Source organism: Bubalus kerabau, chromosome 3 (assembly GCF_029407905.1).
Source record: "Bubalus kerabau isolate K-KA32 ecotype Philippines breed swamp buffalo chromosome 3, PCC_UOA_SB_1v2, whole genome shotgun sequence".
Taxonomy (NCBI): domain Eukaryota; kingdom Metazoa; phylum Chordata; class Mammalia; order Artiodactyla; family Bovidae; genus Bubalus; species Bubalus kerabau.
In genome coordinates, this window is record NC_073626.1 from 16,114,861 (window position 1) to 16,133,791 (window position 18,931).

At 41.8% G+C, this 18,931-nt stretch overlaps 1 protein-coding gene across 20 annotated transcripts in view; it reads left to right on the forward strand.

The window, feature by feature from the left end:
* LOC129645509 (uncharacterized) overlaps positions 1–18,931 on the forward strand; it is a 138,774-nt gene that overhangs the window by 87,040 nt on the left and 32,803 nt on the right. For 2 of the 20 annotated variants that reach the window (XR_008711410.1, XR_008711393.1), the window contains one exon: positions 13,364–14,527. The exons of 10 other annotated variants lie outside the window; for them this stretch is intronic. The gene's annotated coding sequence lies outside the window, so the exon portion shown is untranslated. Of the gene's footprint in view, positions 1–8,312; positions 8,458–8,575; positions 8,699–12,258; positions 12,545–13,360; positions 14,528–18,931 lie in introns of those variants that run through there. 8 more of the 20 variants (XR_008711406.1, XR_008711407.1, XR_008711405.1 and 5 more) reach the window with 8 other exon arrangements.

The window sequence follows — 18,931 nt, forward strand, 5'->3', positions numbered from 1 at the left end:
TCTTGGCTGGCTGTGTGAAGCAGTGTGTATTTAACAAAGTGAGCTGACTAAATGCCATTAAATGAGTTGTCTTTATTTTGGCGTATGCCCTGCCCCAGTTTTAAGTTTTCATGTCGAAATCTAGCATTTAACGACTGCTTTTAAATCTCTGCCTTTTAATTTTGGATACCAAATATGGCAGAGTTATTCAGGTGGCCAAGTAGACTTTTACTGACCTTGCATGCGGTTTACTGGTATTACGTTTTTTAAAGTCAGTATTTGCTGTTTTAGGATAGCAGGAACCCATGTGAGATTTTCTGAAGATCGTTTTTAAAGTCTGACATGCAGCTGCCCGGCATATACATTTTTAGCTAAAAGGCGCCTCTCTTCGTTTGTATTTAAGAGACCCTGGAATGTGATTCAGGGGTAGTTTGCTGTGGGTAATCTTTGGACACTTTCTATCTGACAGGCACCGACATCTGTGGTTTATATTGCTTTGTTTTTTTAGGTCTATCAATAACCTGATAAGGGAATGTTTACAAAGATGAGTTTGTTTTTTTTTACTTTTGCACAATTTAAAAGCTGGAGGTAAAACATAACACGTGTGATGGAAAAAAAAATCAGTGATGCAAAATTAATATATGGCACCAGTAAGGTTGAAGTAACCTCAGGAACATGTGTTTTGTGGTGGAATGCTCATCAAGATGGATTCCTTTTGTCTAGTAACATATCGTGACCATGTAGTTTAATATGAATGCCCAGTATTTGTTAATAAAGGCTTATAAGGGGAAGAGGTATTTTTGCATGCACGTATATTCAGGCTAAGGCCTTATTGTTAGTGTTTTTCCACAGCACAACCAAAAAGTCAAAGGAGATACCTTCGTTTGAATGTAATGTTAATGGAGTCTGGATAAGAGTCCTTTGTTGAAAGTGGAGCAGACCACAATTCATTTATATGCAGTCTAAGAGCTTTTGGCCCTACAATGTAGGGCATCTAATCTTATTAGAAAGCCCTTTAAAATCAATAAAAAAAAAAAACACACACACACACAAAAAACACCTTAAAAATGTGGTAGCATTGAATTCATTCTTTAAAAAAAAAAAAAATCTATTTTCCATTACATTACTCTTCTTTAAATGTACCACAATGATTTTTTATTAAAAAAAAAAACACACTTATATCCTATGTATATATTCACCACTGTTAAAAATGTCAATTCTTTGTCCTATAAATCCCTATCCTCAGCCATTTCAGAGCCTAAGCTTTGAGGAGGCCATCTTGCTGGAAGCAGTTACAGAAGAGCAGACTGTTAGCCTGGTCTGGTTCTTGCTGGAAGAGTTCATGATACTTTTCTTTGCCCGGTGTGAACTTTAGTTCCAAATTTTTGAATGAAATAAATTAAAGTCAGAGAGCCGAATAGGGGGAAAAAAAACCAAAAAACAAAACAAATCTTGTAGACAGGGCACTCATTCACATCCACTCATTAATCTCAAATGTAGGAGCCGGTAAACCATTGTACTGTTATCACACTCTTAGTCAACTGATATCAAATTGATGAAACACGCTGGCGGTTGTGAAGGGCAGCTGATAAGAACAGTGCAGACTCGACAAAAGAGGTCAGAAAACACATCCTGCAGATCTTACTATCATTTGGTCTTGCTCAGTTGGCTTTTGCTTGGCAAGAAGGAGGCCATGCACTTACTTCTCCAGCTGGAGAAATTCTGAGGTGCTTCAAAGTATTGAGCCAGTACTTCCATTGCCACCTCCTCCCAACAAGACAGACAGAATGGAAGCGAGGCCTTGTATATGGAGTAGGAAAACCCACCAAAACTTACACAGTTCACATACACCTGGCAACAGTTTGCATTTTTTTGGTAATCAAAATAAAAGATTTTGTAACTGTTAAACTCTTCTTCCTTGTGCTCAAGATGTAGTAGTAGACAAATGGACACATTTTCTTAGAAAACGGGGTAGCCTTAAATATTCTTAACAGATGACCCTGGAACAACATGCATTTGAGCTGTATGGGCTCACTCAGGTATGGATTTTTTTCAGTGAATACCTGCTATAGTAGTACATGTCTGCAGTTGGTTGAATCTGTGGATAGGGAACCTTGAATACCCAGGGAAAGCAATATGCGTATTTTCAACTGTGTTGTTCAAGGGTCAAGTGTATTTTGATTCTTAATCACTTCTATGTAAAAATAAATGAGATCTTTTATATAATTAGGTGGCATCTTAAAACATATGATTGATCATATTTCTGCCCTGTGAAATTTAGGAGAGGAAAGTCAGCCTAACCATAGGACCAATTCTGCTAATTGAAGTCAAGATCATGTGGGTTAACATGCTAAGGATGCTTGGTTTTAATAGAGTTTAGAAAGGGTACGGAGTCCTGAAATGTTCTGTTTGGAAAGCTTCGCTCTATAAAAATTTGCCTATAACACGGCTGATGACTCTTAATTAGAATGATATATTTCCTGATGTGATACCTCTTTGAGAAGAAATAGCACTGGTGTGCCTGAGTAGTAGTATTTGTGAGGTATTAAGATACCTTTCTTGGTTTTGGCATTTCTGAGTACCAGTCTTCTCGGCTCTGTTTCCGTGTGAATCATGGTGATGCAGCGACAGACAGTGATACACTGCTTTGGGGGGCGCGCGTGTGGATGATTAAGGGGTGTAAGTGCAGGACTCGGAGATTTACTCCCTTCCTGTTGCAGTGGGAACAGCCAAGGAGAGTGAGTAATGGGATAATTTATAACACCATAGGCCTTTTCATCAAGAGACCTCTAGTCAAAACAGGAAGATAAAACTCGGAAGATATCAACTAGGAGAATACAACTTTTGATACTCTCTGGGTATACCTCTTTCTTGCAAGCAGCAGAGTCTCGATTTTCTTTTACTTTTTCAAGGAAATTTTCATGAAAAAGTTTAGTGTGTCAATCTGGTTAAATCATTTGGGTCCTTGGTTAAATCTTATGTCTTTCCTCCATGTTTCTTGTTTCTTGACCTTCTAATGTTATGGCAAAGAAACTAAGTTGCCTGATTATATAACTCAGGTTCTTTTTATAAGATCAGGGTGTTTGCCAGGGTTAAGAATGTTAATGACAAGTCAACATTTTGGGGTGGGGGGGCCATGGTAGGGGGTTGTCACCTATGTTTTGTTAATTTTTTTTTTAGAATATTTCATTTTCATTTATATGAACTTAATTCCAGTTTTGAGAGGTGATCAAATAGGAGTTGGATGGATAGTTTCTTTCCCAACTCATGTGTGTTTAGGGCAAAAGGTTTTGAACTGGCCTTGGAGAAGACTTTATCTAGGGATTTTTGTGTTGCAAATACATACAGGAGGAGTTGAACAGGACGTTTGAAATGTTCAGATGGTGCGTTTTTATCAGCACCCTAGACACAGGCTAGACAGTGGCCCTAGACACTAGGCCCTAGATAGTGGCCCTAGACACAGGCTGTATTTATTTTCCTGTTTTTTAAACATGCCCTAATACAGCATTTAGAACCAAACTCATCCTAAAACTAAGGTAGATGTATTCTCTCTTTGGAACTGCTTCACATTGAGGTTTCAAACTCTATTTGATGTGGTGGGATCTTCTGATTTGTGATTGTAGGTGACATTAGATTCATGAAAGTTCAATACCACAAGTGATATTTTTACGTTAAAAACACTAATTTTTACCTTTCACTTTGGAATGTCTTAGAGGTTGGCAGTAGACTTCATATGTTAGAGATCGTTAAGATAAAAATGGGAATAATTGCAAGTTCTTGCTTTCCTTTCATCTGCCTGGGGTGACTAGAACACTCCCGTAAATAACTGCTCCCCTTTTGAACTGACCTTCAGGTTCATGTGATGTGCATATTGATGGCCTTGACATTTCTTGGTATGTGCACAGTTCAGGAGACACACTGTCTCCAGACAACTGAAAGCAGGTGGCCAGGTGGATAGACAGCCAGGAGCGCTCACTGCTGCCCATAATTCAGAGGGCCCTTGCCACAACCCTGTTTCTGGATTTTGTGCAGAAAGAATGTGATAGGCAAAGTAATCTACAAGTTCACATCTTCAAGGCATTTCTCTAGCCCAAACTTCCTGTCTTGGATCCATGTTAGTCTGGCCTTAGGTATGTTTTCCTAGGGTGAATAACATGCCGGTGCGCTGTTTTTCCTTTCCTTTAAAATCGTGGACCCTAGGTCCACTGCCAAGATGATATTGTAGAGGAGATAAATGCCTGGGCTCTAGAGTCAGAGTTCCCAGGTTCAAATCCCTCTTCTGTCATTTACTGGCAATGTGACCTCAGGCAAATTATTTAACGTCTCTCTTAAAGCCTTCATTTCCTCAGCTATAAAATGGGGATAAGAGTAATGTATCAGAACGAAATGGGAGCTATCCTATTGTGATCAGCACTTTAGTAAAGATGTCTTAAATGTTACTGATTAAGAAGCTTTCAGGTATCCTGTCCCTGCAGACTAACCTACAAAGCTGATAAGACCCACAGCTTCAGAAAATGTGTTTGGAGGTTCACACTCCTGGAGTATGTTTGGTTACATGAAAATCAGATATTTAAAAAAATGAGAACATAGCATTGACTTTGTAAAAAACGGTTTAACAAACATTATTTTGCTACTGATGTTAGAGTGAGTTTACCAGTTCTATATAGGGTGTGTATTAGGAATGAGGATATTAGAATGCTTTCTTCATTGTATTGTCAAGCATTATTGGTAGCCTTAATTTATACATCCATTGTGCTATAGTTTTAGTTGCAAACTACCCCCTTCAGGGATTATTACAGCACCGTAGGGGATGGAATTACTGCACTCTGTTTTGGGTACTTTTTTCACTAAGAAGTATGGGCGCCATGAGATGGTACTTACCCATCTGTCTGTGGAAGCATTTGTATGTATATTACCTGAGCACTTAGGCATACCACCGAGAGAGAGGGGATTTAAAATGGAGAAGAAGAAAAATGGAAAATTAACATGATGGAAATATCAGCAGCCTCTTTGCAAAGAATACCTAAGCTGCTCTTCAAAGCAGATTTAATGGCCAGTAGCAAAACCATTCACTATTGTCTTCAAGAAACAAAACCTGATCCACAAAGTTGAAACTGAAGTGGAGATCTGGAAATTTTCCAGGGAAGTCAAGCAAGGCAGGTTTCTAGATCTTAAATTCAAGGGGGAAAAATGCAATTTACAAAATAACTTCTTACATTGATTGTGAGCTGTCCACGTTTGATGGGTAGATCCTGAAACATTAACTGATTAAATTCTTTAGTACTCTGGTCATAATTAGGGCCTTTCTGTTTTTGGAGATTTTAAATTTGTGTATTGACTCCTGGGATGCTCACTAAATGAGGAGTAGAGAGCAGAGTGGAGCGTTTTGGCTTCACCTTGATCTTTCTAAAGAGAACCAGAAGAGAGGTGTTGAATTCAACTGAAATAAGATGTAACTGATTGTCTATGCTTTGTACGGGATGCTAAGTCACTTCAGTCGTGTCTGACTCTTTGCGACCCCAGGGACTATAGCCCGCCAAGCTCCTCTGTCCATGGAATTCTCCAGGCAAGAATTCTGGAGTGGGTTACCGTGCTCTCCTTCAGGGGATCTTGCTGACCCAGTAATCCAATCTGCTACTCTTACATCTCCTGCATTATAATGCAGGACAGTTCTTTACCACTAGCGCCCCTCTGTGCTTTATCAGTTCAGTTCAGTTCAATCGCTCAGTCGTGTCCGACGCTTTGTGACCCCGTGAATTGCAGCACGCCAGGCCTCCTTGTCCATCACCAACTTCCAGAGTTCACTCAAACTCATGTCCACCGAGTTGGTGATGGCATCCAGCCATCTCATCCTCTGTTGTCCCCTTCTCCTCCTGCCCCCAATCCCTCCCAGCATCAGTCTTTTCCAAGGAGTCAACGCTTCGCATCAGGTGGCCAAAGTATTGGAGTTTCAGCTTCAGCATCAGTCCTTCCAGTGAACACCCAGGACTGATTTCCTTTAGAATGGACTAGTTGAATCTCCTTCAGTCCAAGGGACTCTCAAGAGTCTTCTCCAACACCACAGTTCAAAAGCATCAATTCTTCGGCTCTCAGCTTTCTTCACAGTCCAACTCTCACATCCATACATGTGCTTTATAGCACCTAATAAACTGTCCTATGCCTTAAAAATGGCTTCCTGGGTGCTCTAATGGTAAAGAACCTGCCTACTAATGCAAGGGACGTAAGAGATGCAGGTTCAGTCCCTGGGTCAGGAAGATCCCCTGGAGGAGGCCATGGCAACCCACTGCAGTCGTCTTGCCTGGAGAATCCCATGGTCAGAGGAGCCTGGAGGGTTACAGTCCATAGTGTTGCAAAGAGTTGGATGCAACTGAAACGACTTAGCATGAACTCACACATGTGCATCTCTTTAAAAAAAAAAAACACAACTCTCTAATTCTCCCTTTCCAGTTATACTGGATACAAAAGCACTCAGTACTGGTGGAGAGGGGAGATTTCAGGTGTACTCGACACCACTGGGCTCCCTGCCAGCCCTTCTCCTTCGTGGTTGTGAGTGCTCACAGTTTTGAATTCCCTTTGGTGAATAAGATGTTCCTCCCACCACCCCCCATCCCCCACAGTATTCAGTTGTCTTTAATATTTTCTCCAGGTGGCTCCTGCCTGTAAGAACATGTTTTCACAGAGCTCTTTTCACCCACGTGGTAAAAGTGCCGTCTAGCCTCCTGTGATTCTGTGTCTGGGCTCACTTGAAATCTATGGGCTGAAGACTTGAAAACTATGGGCTGAAGACTTAAACTGTGGGCTAAAGACTGAGAGAATTTTAGGTGGTAACGGGGGTGCAGAAGATCAGCTTCATTTTATGGGTGTAGAAAGTGAGGCTCAGAGGGATGAAGACATTTCCCCCAGATCGTTCAGCCGTCAGGAGTCAGGATGATGCTTTAAAGCAGTGCGATTTCGGCTTTTCCACTGAGGCATGCTGGGAGGGAGGTTTATAATAGGGTGCTGGGCTCTGCCATAGTTAATGGATTGACAGGGACTGATGGGAGATAAAGAGGGTATAAAGATAGAACAAGGATACAGGGTTTGTCTGAGGTTATACTGAAGGGATACCCTTTGGTCAGAAATCATGAATAATTCTGATAGAAAGAGATTGAAAGCATGATGAACATCGGATATTTTTAGTAGTAGTTCACCTTCCATTGAAACCATGGAACAAGGAATATTTATTCATCATCAGGTAATTTAGGGTAATGGAGTCTGGACAACTTCAGTTTCTATCTTCTTGCTTCCTTGGGTCCTTGCTCCCTTTTGTTCTGCTAAAAGAGAAAGCAAATGAGACAGCTCCCAGATCTGATCACTTGGGTCTCAGGTGAAACCTCTGGCTCCCATCCCAGGTTGAGGTCACACAGTCTGGTGTTAGTTGGGTTTGTGTCGCCCTGTCAACCAAAATGCAGGGCATGTTGCCATGATTGCTTTTCAGCCACTTAGCGAGTCAGTAGAAGTGGCTCTTCAGTCAGTCTGTGTACTTTCTCATTCAGAAGCATGGCCCATCCATGGGCCTGTGTGTATCTTTCCTTTTCCAATGATCAGTTTTGGTTGCACGTGGAAAACATGACCTTCAGTTATAACTATGGCTTTGGCCCTCTGTGCTCACTCATATTTTCAAATTCACATTGTTCTGGCAAGTCTGGAGGTCTGGTGTTCTGGTTTCAAGAGTCTCTTATCATCATTGTTTAAGGAATCTTGTTTTATGGGAAGACTTAGTTGAATTGGACAAGAAATAGTCAAAGGACAGATAGCCATTGCTGCCTGGAAGAGGAAATGGCAACCCATTCCAGTATTCTTGCCTGGAAAATCCCATGGACTGATGAGCCTGGTGGGCTATAGGGTGCCATAGAGTTGGATATGACTGAGCGACTGAGCACAGCCATTGCTTATGCCTTACATGATGAGAACAATAATATATGTTAAGTGTGTATATCTGAGAACAGTGCTCATGATAACTAATGGTTATTCAATGCTTAAACCCTATGAAGTTAGTGCTGTTAACACATTTTGTAGACAAGGAAATGAGGAACAGAAGTGAACAGAGAAGAGACACGTACAGTCTCATGAGCCTATGGTGGGCATAGAAAATTACTACTTCATTCATTCCACTTGAATGTGTACCAGCCTACTATTTTCCCAATCTGAATTCTGAAAATATATGTACCTCTCATGCTTGTCCAAAGAATTAGAAATCAAAAGAAGGAATGTTTATGTAAACTGAACTTTATGTTGATGGATAAGGAGAAGTTCAAGGGAAGAAGGTGACAGTCATTTGGATTACCTTCCAGTTAAACTCTTGAGAATTATCCTGGAAACCTATGGAGATTTGACTACATTAAAAGTGGAAGCAGAGACTCCGGAGAACCAAGGTCACCAAAATCTTGTGACATGTTGAGTCTGCGACGTGACAGCAGCAGCTCCATCAGGAATAAGGTTGGCAGCCACAAGAGTTAGGTGGCTTGAGCTCCTGGGAAGTGACATCCGTGGTGTCTCAGCAGCTAAATTGGTGCATTGGCATTAGCACCTTTGACACTAGTTCTCTCATTGGCAGATAGCACTGGGTGCAGCTGAGCAGAGAGAAGGAAAGCAGCAGCTACTGTGACGGACGATGAGAAGATACTGCCCAGGAGCTGATCCATCATATCTCTTGGGGAGTCTCTGACAGTTGCTCATGGTGGGCGAGGGTGCATGGTATGGGAGGGAAGCGTGTTGCTATTACATAGAAAAGAAATGCCTGTAAACAGTTGTGCGCTTCTGTCCCGGGTGTGCCGTGGAGGCACAAACTCCATCAAGTGCATTGTAGCAGGTGTTTGTTCTAGCACATTACTGTGCCTCCATTCTGTTTGGAAAATGGTTATAGCAATGGAATTTACCTCACTGGGTTTGTTTAAGGCTTAAATAAGTTAATGTAAGTACTCAGAGTTGTGGCTGTAGGCCATTATCTTAAGTGTTAGCTCTGAGGGTAATGAAGAAATAACAGCAATCAATCCTTTAGATTAAACAATAGGAGACATAAACCACTCTGTGAGAATGCAGGAAAGGTTTTCTTCCCTCTTGGAGACTTATGTCTTGTTGGGAGAGATAAGATATCCGAGGTTGTAAAAGTAATTAACTCGATATCCAATTCCTGTCTATCCATACCTGTCCAGACCCAGATTACCTTTTACTAACATGCATCCTCATTCTCTAGCGAAGCCAGACAACCTCTGTCACCCAGATTAAGTTCTCTTGAAATCTTGGTGCATTTGCATAAGCCATTTGCCATTTCCATTGGTCTAAAATGCCTTCTTGTATCTGCTTCTTGAAATCCTCTCTGCAAAGTCTCTATTTCCTGCCCCAGTTTAGCTTCCGTTGCATTGCTCTTGTGCCTTGCGTTAGTCGCTAAGCTGTGTCTGACTCTTGGCGACCCCATGGACTGTAGCCCACCAGGCGCCTCTGTCCATGGAATTCTCCAGGCAAGAATACTGGAGTCGGTAGCCATTCTCTTCTCCAGGGGATCTTCCTGACCCAGGGATTGAACCTGGGCCTTCTGTATAGCAGGCACCCTGGACATGCCTATTTGAAAGGTTTTTTTTAACCTGTGCATTCCTCCATTAGAAGGTGAACTCCCTAGGGGAAATCTATGTTGATTTCTGTATTTCAGATTTTGTGTAGTTCAGCTTATTGAATGAATGGTGATTTTTAAACTCCACTGTAAGGTCTTTGGGATGATAGGTATCAAAATTTCTGAGCCTCAGTTTCTTCATCTGTAAAATGGGTTGCTTATTAGCACCAAGAACAATGGTTAACTTGACTGTAAGTCCTCACTAAGTTGTTAGTTATTGTTATGAACATGAGTTTCAGAAATGTTTTCAATGGAGACTTTTCATTTGTTATTATGGTAACAACAGTGGCTCCTTCTGTTTATTCTTCTTGAACTCCTAATCTCCCTTGTTTATAAAAGGACTCTTCCTCTGATACTATTCAGCATATTTTCCCTGGGGCCATTTACCTCCCACTAAAAGCAAATTAAGCTAATCTCCTTGGCTTGAAATCAGTCTGGGCCAGAGAGAATATGCTTGTCACCTTTCCTAAGTGTTTTTAGGCCAAAGGTGTAAAAGCCAGATTCTGTTTGGGGGTAGAGGGGGAAGACAGCTGAATCTTCAGTCTTAAAATTTGTGATTTGGAGTTTGCATTTTGAAAGGCAGTAGTATTAAATTTGATAACCTCCTCACAGAGAACTAAACATAAATTGTTGGCCCTTTTGGCTGCAAGAACTACAGCAAGGCATAGACTTCTGTGACATGGTATTTAATTCTGTTACATTCAATTTCAGTTTTAGAGAAACAGTACGCATCTTTCTCCCCCCATATGGGTGGATGTTTAAGGCCATTCATTTTCAAAAAACACAGACCGTTTTTTAAGAACTGTACTTAAGGCTGTCAGCCTGCCTCAGTTTCTTGTCAAGGAGTATAACGCTGGCCACCTGCATACCTCCCTGGAGTGTTCCGATGAATGGCTTTGAGCTTGTAAAGTACTTCGGATTTCTTGGATGAAAGGATCTCCGTCAGCACAGGTCTTAGGAGGGTATTATATGTGGGCTTTCTAAACTGCCACATGGCCTGTTTTGCAAGAACACTAATGCACTTCTAGGTTTAGAGTTGTAAAAAAGATGTACGTTTAGATGCCTGAGGCTGCATCTTGTGAGGTTCCTGAGGCATGTGTCAGTGCTTGCTCTCCTCTAGTGTAGATTCTCCCTCCACTACAGGTAGCTACAAGCATGCACAGATACAGCAACCATTTGGATTTACAAGCTGCTTGCATTTGGCTCCTGAGTGATTGAGGAGAAAGCCCAGGATGTTAGGAGAGAGGAAGGGCTGTATGTTCCTGGACCCAGCACTTCACCTCTCAGGAGCCCCTGGGCTTGCTATAATCATGGGAGCACACCCAGGTGCTTTGAAGGGATGAAGTTGAGGGGTGGGGGTTTGCCTCAGAAACTGGCCACTGATACTGTGAAGAGCTGGCTTTGAGTTCTGGCTTTTTCAGCTACTGGTCCTGTGTCCTAAGTCACTTCGTTGACAGCTCTGGGCCTTGGTTTCCTTCACTGATGGTGGGGCCTCAGGGCTAGAACTCGAAGGCAGGTCCACATTCTTTTTTTCTTTTGGCTTCACTACGTGGCTTGCAGGATCTTAGTTTCCTGACCAGGGATCGAACCCAGGCTCTGGACAGGGGCAGCTCCAGTCCTAATGCTGGACTGCCAGGGAGTTCCCTACGTTCTATATATTTAAATATCTATATGCTTGCAAATCAAACTAAAAAAAAACTGTCAAATCATGTTCCGAAATCCCCCTAGTCTGACAAATACATCTTTGTAACAACCTTGAAGGCCAGGTTTGAATTGTGAGTTTCTAAATTCCTCGGAGTTCGACACCTGACCAGGTGGCTTGAGAGGAAGCGAGGACCTAGCACACCTGCCTGTGGACGGCTGCGTCTGCCTGTGGTGCTGAAGCCGTAACTCATCTTCTGGGCCCCAGGGTTGTATGTTGAAGGTTGTCCTTGGGAGGATATCTGGGGAAAAACCTACACTGTAAGTGTGCTTGGGTTTGAAAGGGAGTGTCAGGATTCCCGTACCTGCACTGTGACCCTTGGGGCTGCTGGTGGACTTGCTGGGGCAGGGGCCCCTCTTGCCTGGGACTCAAGACGTTATTGCATTCAGGATTGGATAATGAATGTTCATGGCTAAAGACACATAATTGGGCATTTATAAAGTGTTCAGTTCAGTAGCTTAGTCGTGTTCGACTCCTTGCAACCCCATGAACTGTAGCACGCCAGGCCTCCCTGTCCATCACCAACTCCCGGAGTTTATCCAAACCCATGTCCATTATGTCGGTGATGCCATCCAACCATCTCATCCTCTGTCATCCCCTTCTCCTCCTGCCCTTAATCTTTCCCAGCATCAGGGTCTTTTCCAATGAGTCAGCTCTCCGCATCAGGTGGCCAAAGTATTGGAGTTTCAGCTTCAACATCAGTCCTGCCAATGGACACCCAGGACTGATCTCCTTTAGGATGGACTGGTTGGATCTCCTTGCAGTCCAAGGGACTAAAGTGTTACTATTACATAAATAGAAAGTCTGTTTTCTAACAGAATGGTTTCAGCTTTTGGTTCAACCCTACTTATATCCACGTTCAGCAATGATGAGACCAAGAGCGACACTACACCCGAGAGATAATGCACTATATTTCTTCTGTCTCCAGGACCCAGCACAGTACTCGGCTTTTACTTCACGTTTAATTCATTCCTTTGATAACACAAATTCAGTAAATATGGGCCGGGCACTAGTGTTAAAGAACCAGTCTGCCAATGCAAGAGACGCTTTGTTGGAAAGATGTAAAGAGATGCAGGTTCAACCCCTGGGTGGGGAAGATCCCCTGGAGGAGGGCATGACAACCCACTCCAGTATGCTTGCCTGGAGAATCCCACGGACAGAGGAGCCTGGTGAGCTACAGTCCATGATCTTGCAAAGAGTCGGACACAACTGAGGTGACTTAGCATGCATGCTTCTTTCCTAAGCATTGCCCTATGGCATGGTGGTAATAGCAGTGAGCAGGCACAACGTACTGTCTTCATGGAACTAATATTTTAATAGGAGAAATAAGAAAAAGGATAAGTATGTAAAATATGTAATTTCTTTGAAGATGACTTCTTTATTTCAAGATTATATATATTAATAAATATATATGTATGAATACATGTAAATATATATTCATAAATATATATATATATCTGTATAAAATATAAGGGGCCTATACCAAGGACTAGACATTCTGCTTCCACCATAGATACAAGTAAGAAAAGAGTGATCACAGACCAGGAATGTGGCATCACTAATCTGTGTGAAGGACTGTTAATTTTAGGGAATACTCATGTCCTTTAGGACTGATGTTCTGGAATTTTTTTCGTTTCATCCAGTGATCATTCTCCAGTGTATGTAAGACCCTGTCCTGGGCTCTATGAGAGGTTAAACGTGTTAGGTGAGACTTTATTCCTTAAGAATTCATAATTTACTGGGGCTTCCCAGGTCTCGCTAGTGGTAAAGAACCCGCCTGCCAACGCAGGAGACCTAAGAGACCCCGGGACGATCCCCTGGAGGAGGGCATGGCAACCCACTCCAGTATTCTTGCCTAGAGAATCCCCACGGACAGAGGAGCCTGGCGGGCTGCAGTCCATAGGGTTGCAAAGAGTTGGACATGACTGAAGTGACTTAGCACACTAGTGTGTAGACATTTTTGCGCAGTTATCAGCATATAAGCACTTGAATGTTCACAATTTTTACGTAACTGCCTGGGTCTCTGTCAGCAGAATGAACTTGGCTCCTCTCCTTCTACACTGTCTCCCTGAGAAGAAACTGTGCCTCAAACAAGGCACACAGTGGGTGTGTCCTGAAAGAATTCTTTTCAACATCCTGGAATGCTGTCCTTGGGATTCAGCCGACTTTGCTCAACGGGGACTCGTACATCAAGAGGGCAGTCATATAATTATCTCAGCTACTGTGAAGCCACTGAAAAGCACTTGCTGAATCTGGGTGTAAATTTATTGTGAAATTTAACAAAGGAAAAGTCACCTCTTTCTCTTTCTTCTCTTCAACTTGAATTGCATTTAAAAAAAATCCTTTTAGGATAAATTTGTTATTTAACCTATTAAATGCCCTATCCTACCCACTTTGGTCTATATAAATATCTTCCTGAAGCAAATGAGATGCTGCAGCTGTTTATACCCCTTCTTGGTGGCAATCATGCACTAGTTCTTGGTGTTGATAATTAAAAATAATGTGTTTTATTTTGAAAAAGGAATGCATTTTATTTGTTAAATAAAAGAATGCATTTTATTTTTTAAATAAAACATTTTAAAAATAAAAATATAATCACTAGAAAGCACAGGATAACAAATTGTGGTGAGCTAAGATTTGACAATCAGGAACTTCTCCCACTGTTGATAAAAGGGTCAGCCACCCTTCACTATGCATTTTTTCCCCACTGTGTATTTATCATAATCAACTATCCACTATGGTTTATGTCTATAAATATGATTCTTCTGTTATATTTATTTAACTTTATGCAAATGTAGGTTAATTTTTAGAAATGAGCTGCAAAAGGTGATGAACTTTCTCTGTTAAAGGAGAAATTCAGGAGGTAGTTGTAAGAGATGGAGTTAGAAGGAAGATTGCTAAACCCCTTTTATGATTTTTTGGTAGAAAAGTGAGTGTGAATTTTAAAAATCTAAAACAGTACTTTTTTGGCTCTGTATTTTATCCTTTATGAGATACTCCATTTGCACATAAACTTTATTTGGGGAAACTGTAGTTCTGGTTGCATTTTTATTTAGAACTAGTTGTGTGATCCTGGGCGAGTCTCTTAACAGATGTGGCTCTTCTTTGTGAAAGGAATGTGAAGGGTTTTGATATCTAGGATTTCTTCCAGGTTTAAAGTTCAGTAATTAAATAAAATAGACTATCAATTAACATAACATTGCACAGTATTTCATAACCTTGGCTATGTATTATAATTATTCCATAGTCCTCCCCTACCTCTTTTTTTTGATTTTTTTTTTTTTTTTTATTCACATTCCTGGACCCTGATGTAGTCAATCTGGAGTAGGGTCTTGGAATGTATATTTTTTATTAAAGTTCCCCAGAGAGTCTTCTGATGCACAGCAAGAATTAAGAATGACCCATTTGTTCCCAGTGGTTCTAAAAGGGGAGAGTAGTAAGAATGCTTGAATTTAAGAAAACAATGGACATTTTCCTGAGAAAATCATATGTGTATAGATTTTAAAACTCCAACTTAAGAGCATTCATGCCTCCCCTGTATTTAACAGATGTTAAGAGTCCCTGTTCAAAAGTCACTTTTAGGACTCTGTTTCTTTAAACTTCTGTTCTTCACCTCTGTAATGCCAAATATGATGGGGTTACAGTGACCACTGATGTGTCTGGTAGGAAATTGCTCTGGGAGCCAGAGACACGGGAATTTGTTGAAGAAATAGTAGAAGATTTTAAATTTTAGTTTTGCTTTGACCTTATTTACTGAGATCTGACCTTTACGATAAGTTTCATGACTTCTTTGGAATGCAGAGTTGGGGATACTAATATTTGCCACCAGGCAGTATTTATTTAGTGATGTGAGAACCTAGGGCCTTAGTTGACTGCAAGTGTGATTATTAACAGGGCCCAGGAAAATTCTACCAGAAATAATGGCACCTTTGTTATCACAGTAATTTTTTTTTTTAACCAATGGCCCTGAATGAAAAGTGATATTCGTTATCACATCAGGCAGGGAATTTACAAATGATAACAAAGTTAGACTGCATTCTTTCTAGTATCTCTCTAGTAGTCACAAATATCTTTCTCCCCTGGGAAGACAGAAACACTTGACCGGGGCCATAAATCCACTCTGTCCTCTATCACCAGAGCCTTCCGAAGTCTGAATGGCCTTGACCTCCTCCTGTTCTTCTTTTATTGAAAGGATACTTACTATGTGCTGATAGTTTTAGGAGGGCAGAGGAGAAACAGTAAATACATCAGCAGAAACTCCCAGGAAAAGAAGATTGTGGCCTTTTGGAGTGCAGAAATGTCTACTTTTTTGGGGTGGTGGTGATAGCGATGATGGTAAGAACTCTGCCCCTCCCTCAACACACACATACACACACACACACACCATCTTACACAAGAGGTTTGTGCACAGAAGTAGTTGTGAATCAGATTGGTTAAGAGTCATCATTAAACAAAAATGAAATCCAACTTTTCCTTGTTTCCAATCGGGTAACAGATTTTTGCTTTTCCTGTCGATTCTGTTTACCACCCTTGCTCCTCACCATTAAGGCAGAGATACACAAGCATTGGCCTCAGTTTTTGTTACCTGGTACATTTGGGCTTGGCAGTGATGGCAACAAACAGTTTAAAAAGAACTTAAGATCTTTAATTTGAAAGGGCTTAAATGATACCTTCTTTGGTGACCCCACACGGCATGGCTTAGTTTCATTGAGTTAGGGCTGTGAGAAATAGATTTAAGGGACTAGATCTGATAGACAGAGTGCCTGATGAACTATGGACAGAGGTTTGTGACATTGTACAGGAGACAGATCAAGACCATCCCCATGGAAAAGAAATGCAAAAAAGCAAAATGGCCTGAGTAGGCCTTACAAATAGCTGTGAAAGGAGAGATGCCAAAAGCAAAGGAGAAAAGAAAAGATATAAGCATCTGAATGCAGAGTTCCAAAGAATAGCAAGGAGAGATAAGAAAGCCTCCCTCATCTATCAGTGCAAAGAAATAGAGGAAAACAACAGAATGGGAAAGACTAGTGATCTCTTCAAGAAATTAGAGATACCAAGGGAACATTTCATGCAAAGATGGGCTCAATAAAGGACAGAAATGGTATGGACCTAATAGATGGAGAAGATATTAAGAAGAGGTGGCAAGAATACACAGAAGAACTGTACAAAAAAGATCTTCATGACCAAGATAATCACGATGTTGTGATCACTCACCTAAAGCCAGACATCCTGGAATGTGAAGTCAAGTGGGCCTTAGAAAGCATCACTACGAACAAAGCTAGTGGAAGTGATGGAATTCCAGTTGAGCTATTCCAAATCCTGAAAGGTGATGCTGTGAAAGTGCTGCACTCACTATGCCAGGAAATTTGGAAAACTCAGCAGTGGCCACAGGACTGGAAAAGGTCAGTTTTCATTCCAATCCCAAAGAAAAGCAATGCCAAAGAATGCTCAAACTACTGCAGAATTGCACTCATCTCACACGCTAGTAAAGTAATGCTCAAAATTCTCCAAGCCAGGCTTCAGCAATATGTGAACCATGAACTTCTTAATGTTCAAGCTGGTTTTAGAAAAGGCAGAGGAACCAGAGATCAAATTGCCAACATCCACTGGATCATGGAAAAAGCAAGAGAGTTCCAGAAAAACATCTATTTCTGCTTTATTGACTATGCCAAAGCCTTTGACTGTGTGGATCACAATAAACTGTGGAAAATTCTGAAGACCACCTGACCTGCCTCTTGAGAAACCTATATGCAGGTTAGGAAGCAACAGTTAGAACTGGACCTGGAAAAACAGGCAATAGGAAAAGGAGTACGTCAAGGCTGTGTATTGTCACCCTGCTTATTTAACTTATATGCAGAGTACATTATGAGAAATGCTGGACTGGAAGAAGCACAAGCTGGAATCAAGATTTCCAGGAGAAATATCAATAACCTTAGATATGCAGATGACACCACCCTTATGGCAGAAACTGAAGAGGAACTAAAAAGCCTCTTGATGAAAGAGGAGAGTGAAAAAGTTGGCTTAAAGCTCAACATTCAGAAAGCTAAGATCATGGCATCTGGTCTCATCACTTCATGGGAAATAGATGGGGAAACAGTGAAAACAGTGTCAGACTTTATTTTTTTGGGCTCCAAAATCACTGCATATGGTGATTGCAGCCATGAAAGTAAAAGACACTTACTCCTTGGAAGGAAAGTTATGACCAACCTAGATAGTACATTGAAAAGCAGAGACATTACTTTGCCAACAAAGGTCTGTCTAGTCAAAGCTATGGTTTTTCCTGTGGTCATGTATGGATGTGAGAGTTGGTCTGTGAAGAAGGCTGAGCACCGAAGAATTGATGCTTTTAAAGTGTGGTGTTGGAGAAGACTCTTGAGAGTCCCTTGGACTGCAAGGAGATCCAACCAGTCCATCCTAAAGGAGCTCAGTCCTGGGTGTTCATTGGAAGGACTGATGCTGAGGCTGAAACTCCAATACTTTGGCTACCTCATGCGAAGAGTTGACTCATTGGAAAAGACCCTGATGCTTGGAGGGATTGGGGGCAGGAGGAGAAGGGGACGAAAAAGGATAAGATGGCTGGATGGCATCACCGACTTGATGGACATGAGTTTGAGTAAAGTCTGGGAGTTGGTGATGGACAGGGAGGCCTGGGGTGCTGTGATTCATGGGGTCCCAAAGAATCAGACACGACTGAGCGACTGAACTGAACTGAAATGATATCTTATAGCACCCTCTGAACTGTACATTAATTTGCAGCATGGGTATTACCATGTATATTCTGGGCTTGGCTTCTGAAATGCCAGAGTTGGATACACAGATTAGTACCTCACTTGTCCAGAGTGGAGAGTTATTTCTGCAGGGCATTAGAAGTCTGTCAATTAGTCCAGGGAGGGTACGCTTGGCTCCGGTCAAGCTTCCTGTTACACTGCCGTTGACCTGAAGCTAGCAGCTGGTATGACATCACTGTGGGTGTTGCTGGCACTATTTTCTTTGCTCAGGAGATCTGCACTGAACTCTTTTTCCTTTTCAAAATGCAGAGCAGAATTCTGGCTCACTTTGCATACCCTAGAGGTGCGTGCATGCTAAGTCGCTTCAGTCTTGTCTGACCCTTTGCGACCCCATGAACTGTAGCCCACCAGGCTCCTCTGAGGCATTCACCAGGCAAGAATACTGGAATGGGTTGCCATGCCCTCCTCCAGGGGATCTTCTCAACCCAGGGATCCATCGTGCATCTCTTACATCTAGACTGAATTGGCAGGTGGATTCTTTACCACTAGCGCCACTTTGGATGCCCCCAAATAATCACAAGCAGGGAAATCTTCCCTTGGATTTTGTCATTCCCGTCGCTCTTTCTAGTTCTGACCCATGAGCTACTTTTTCAGATTCCAAAAGCAATCTGATTTCTCCTCACTATGTTTATTTCTGAAATAACTGACTATGTGAAGTTGCTTCAGTTGTGTCCAACTCTTTGAGACCCTATGGACTGTAGCCTACCAGGCTTCTCTTTCCATGGGATTCTCCAGGCAAGAGTACTGGAGTGGGTTACCATGCCCTCCTCCAGGGGATCTTCCCAACCCAGGGATGGAACCCGCGTCTCTTTT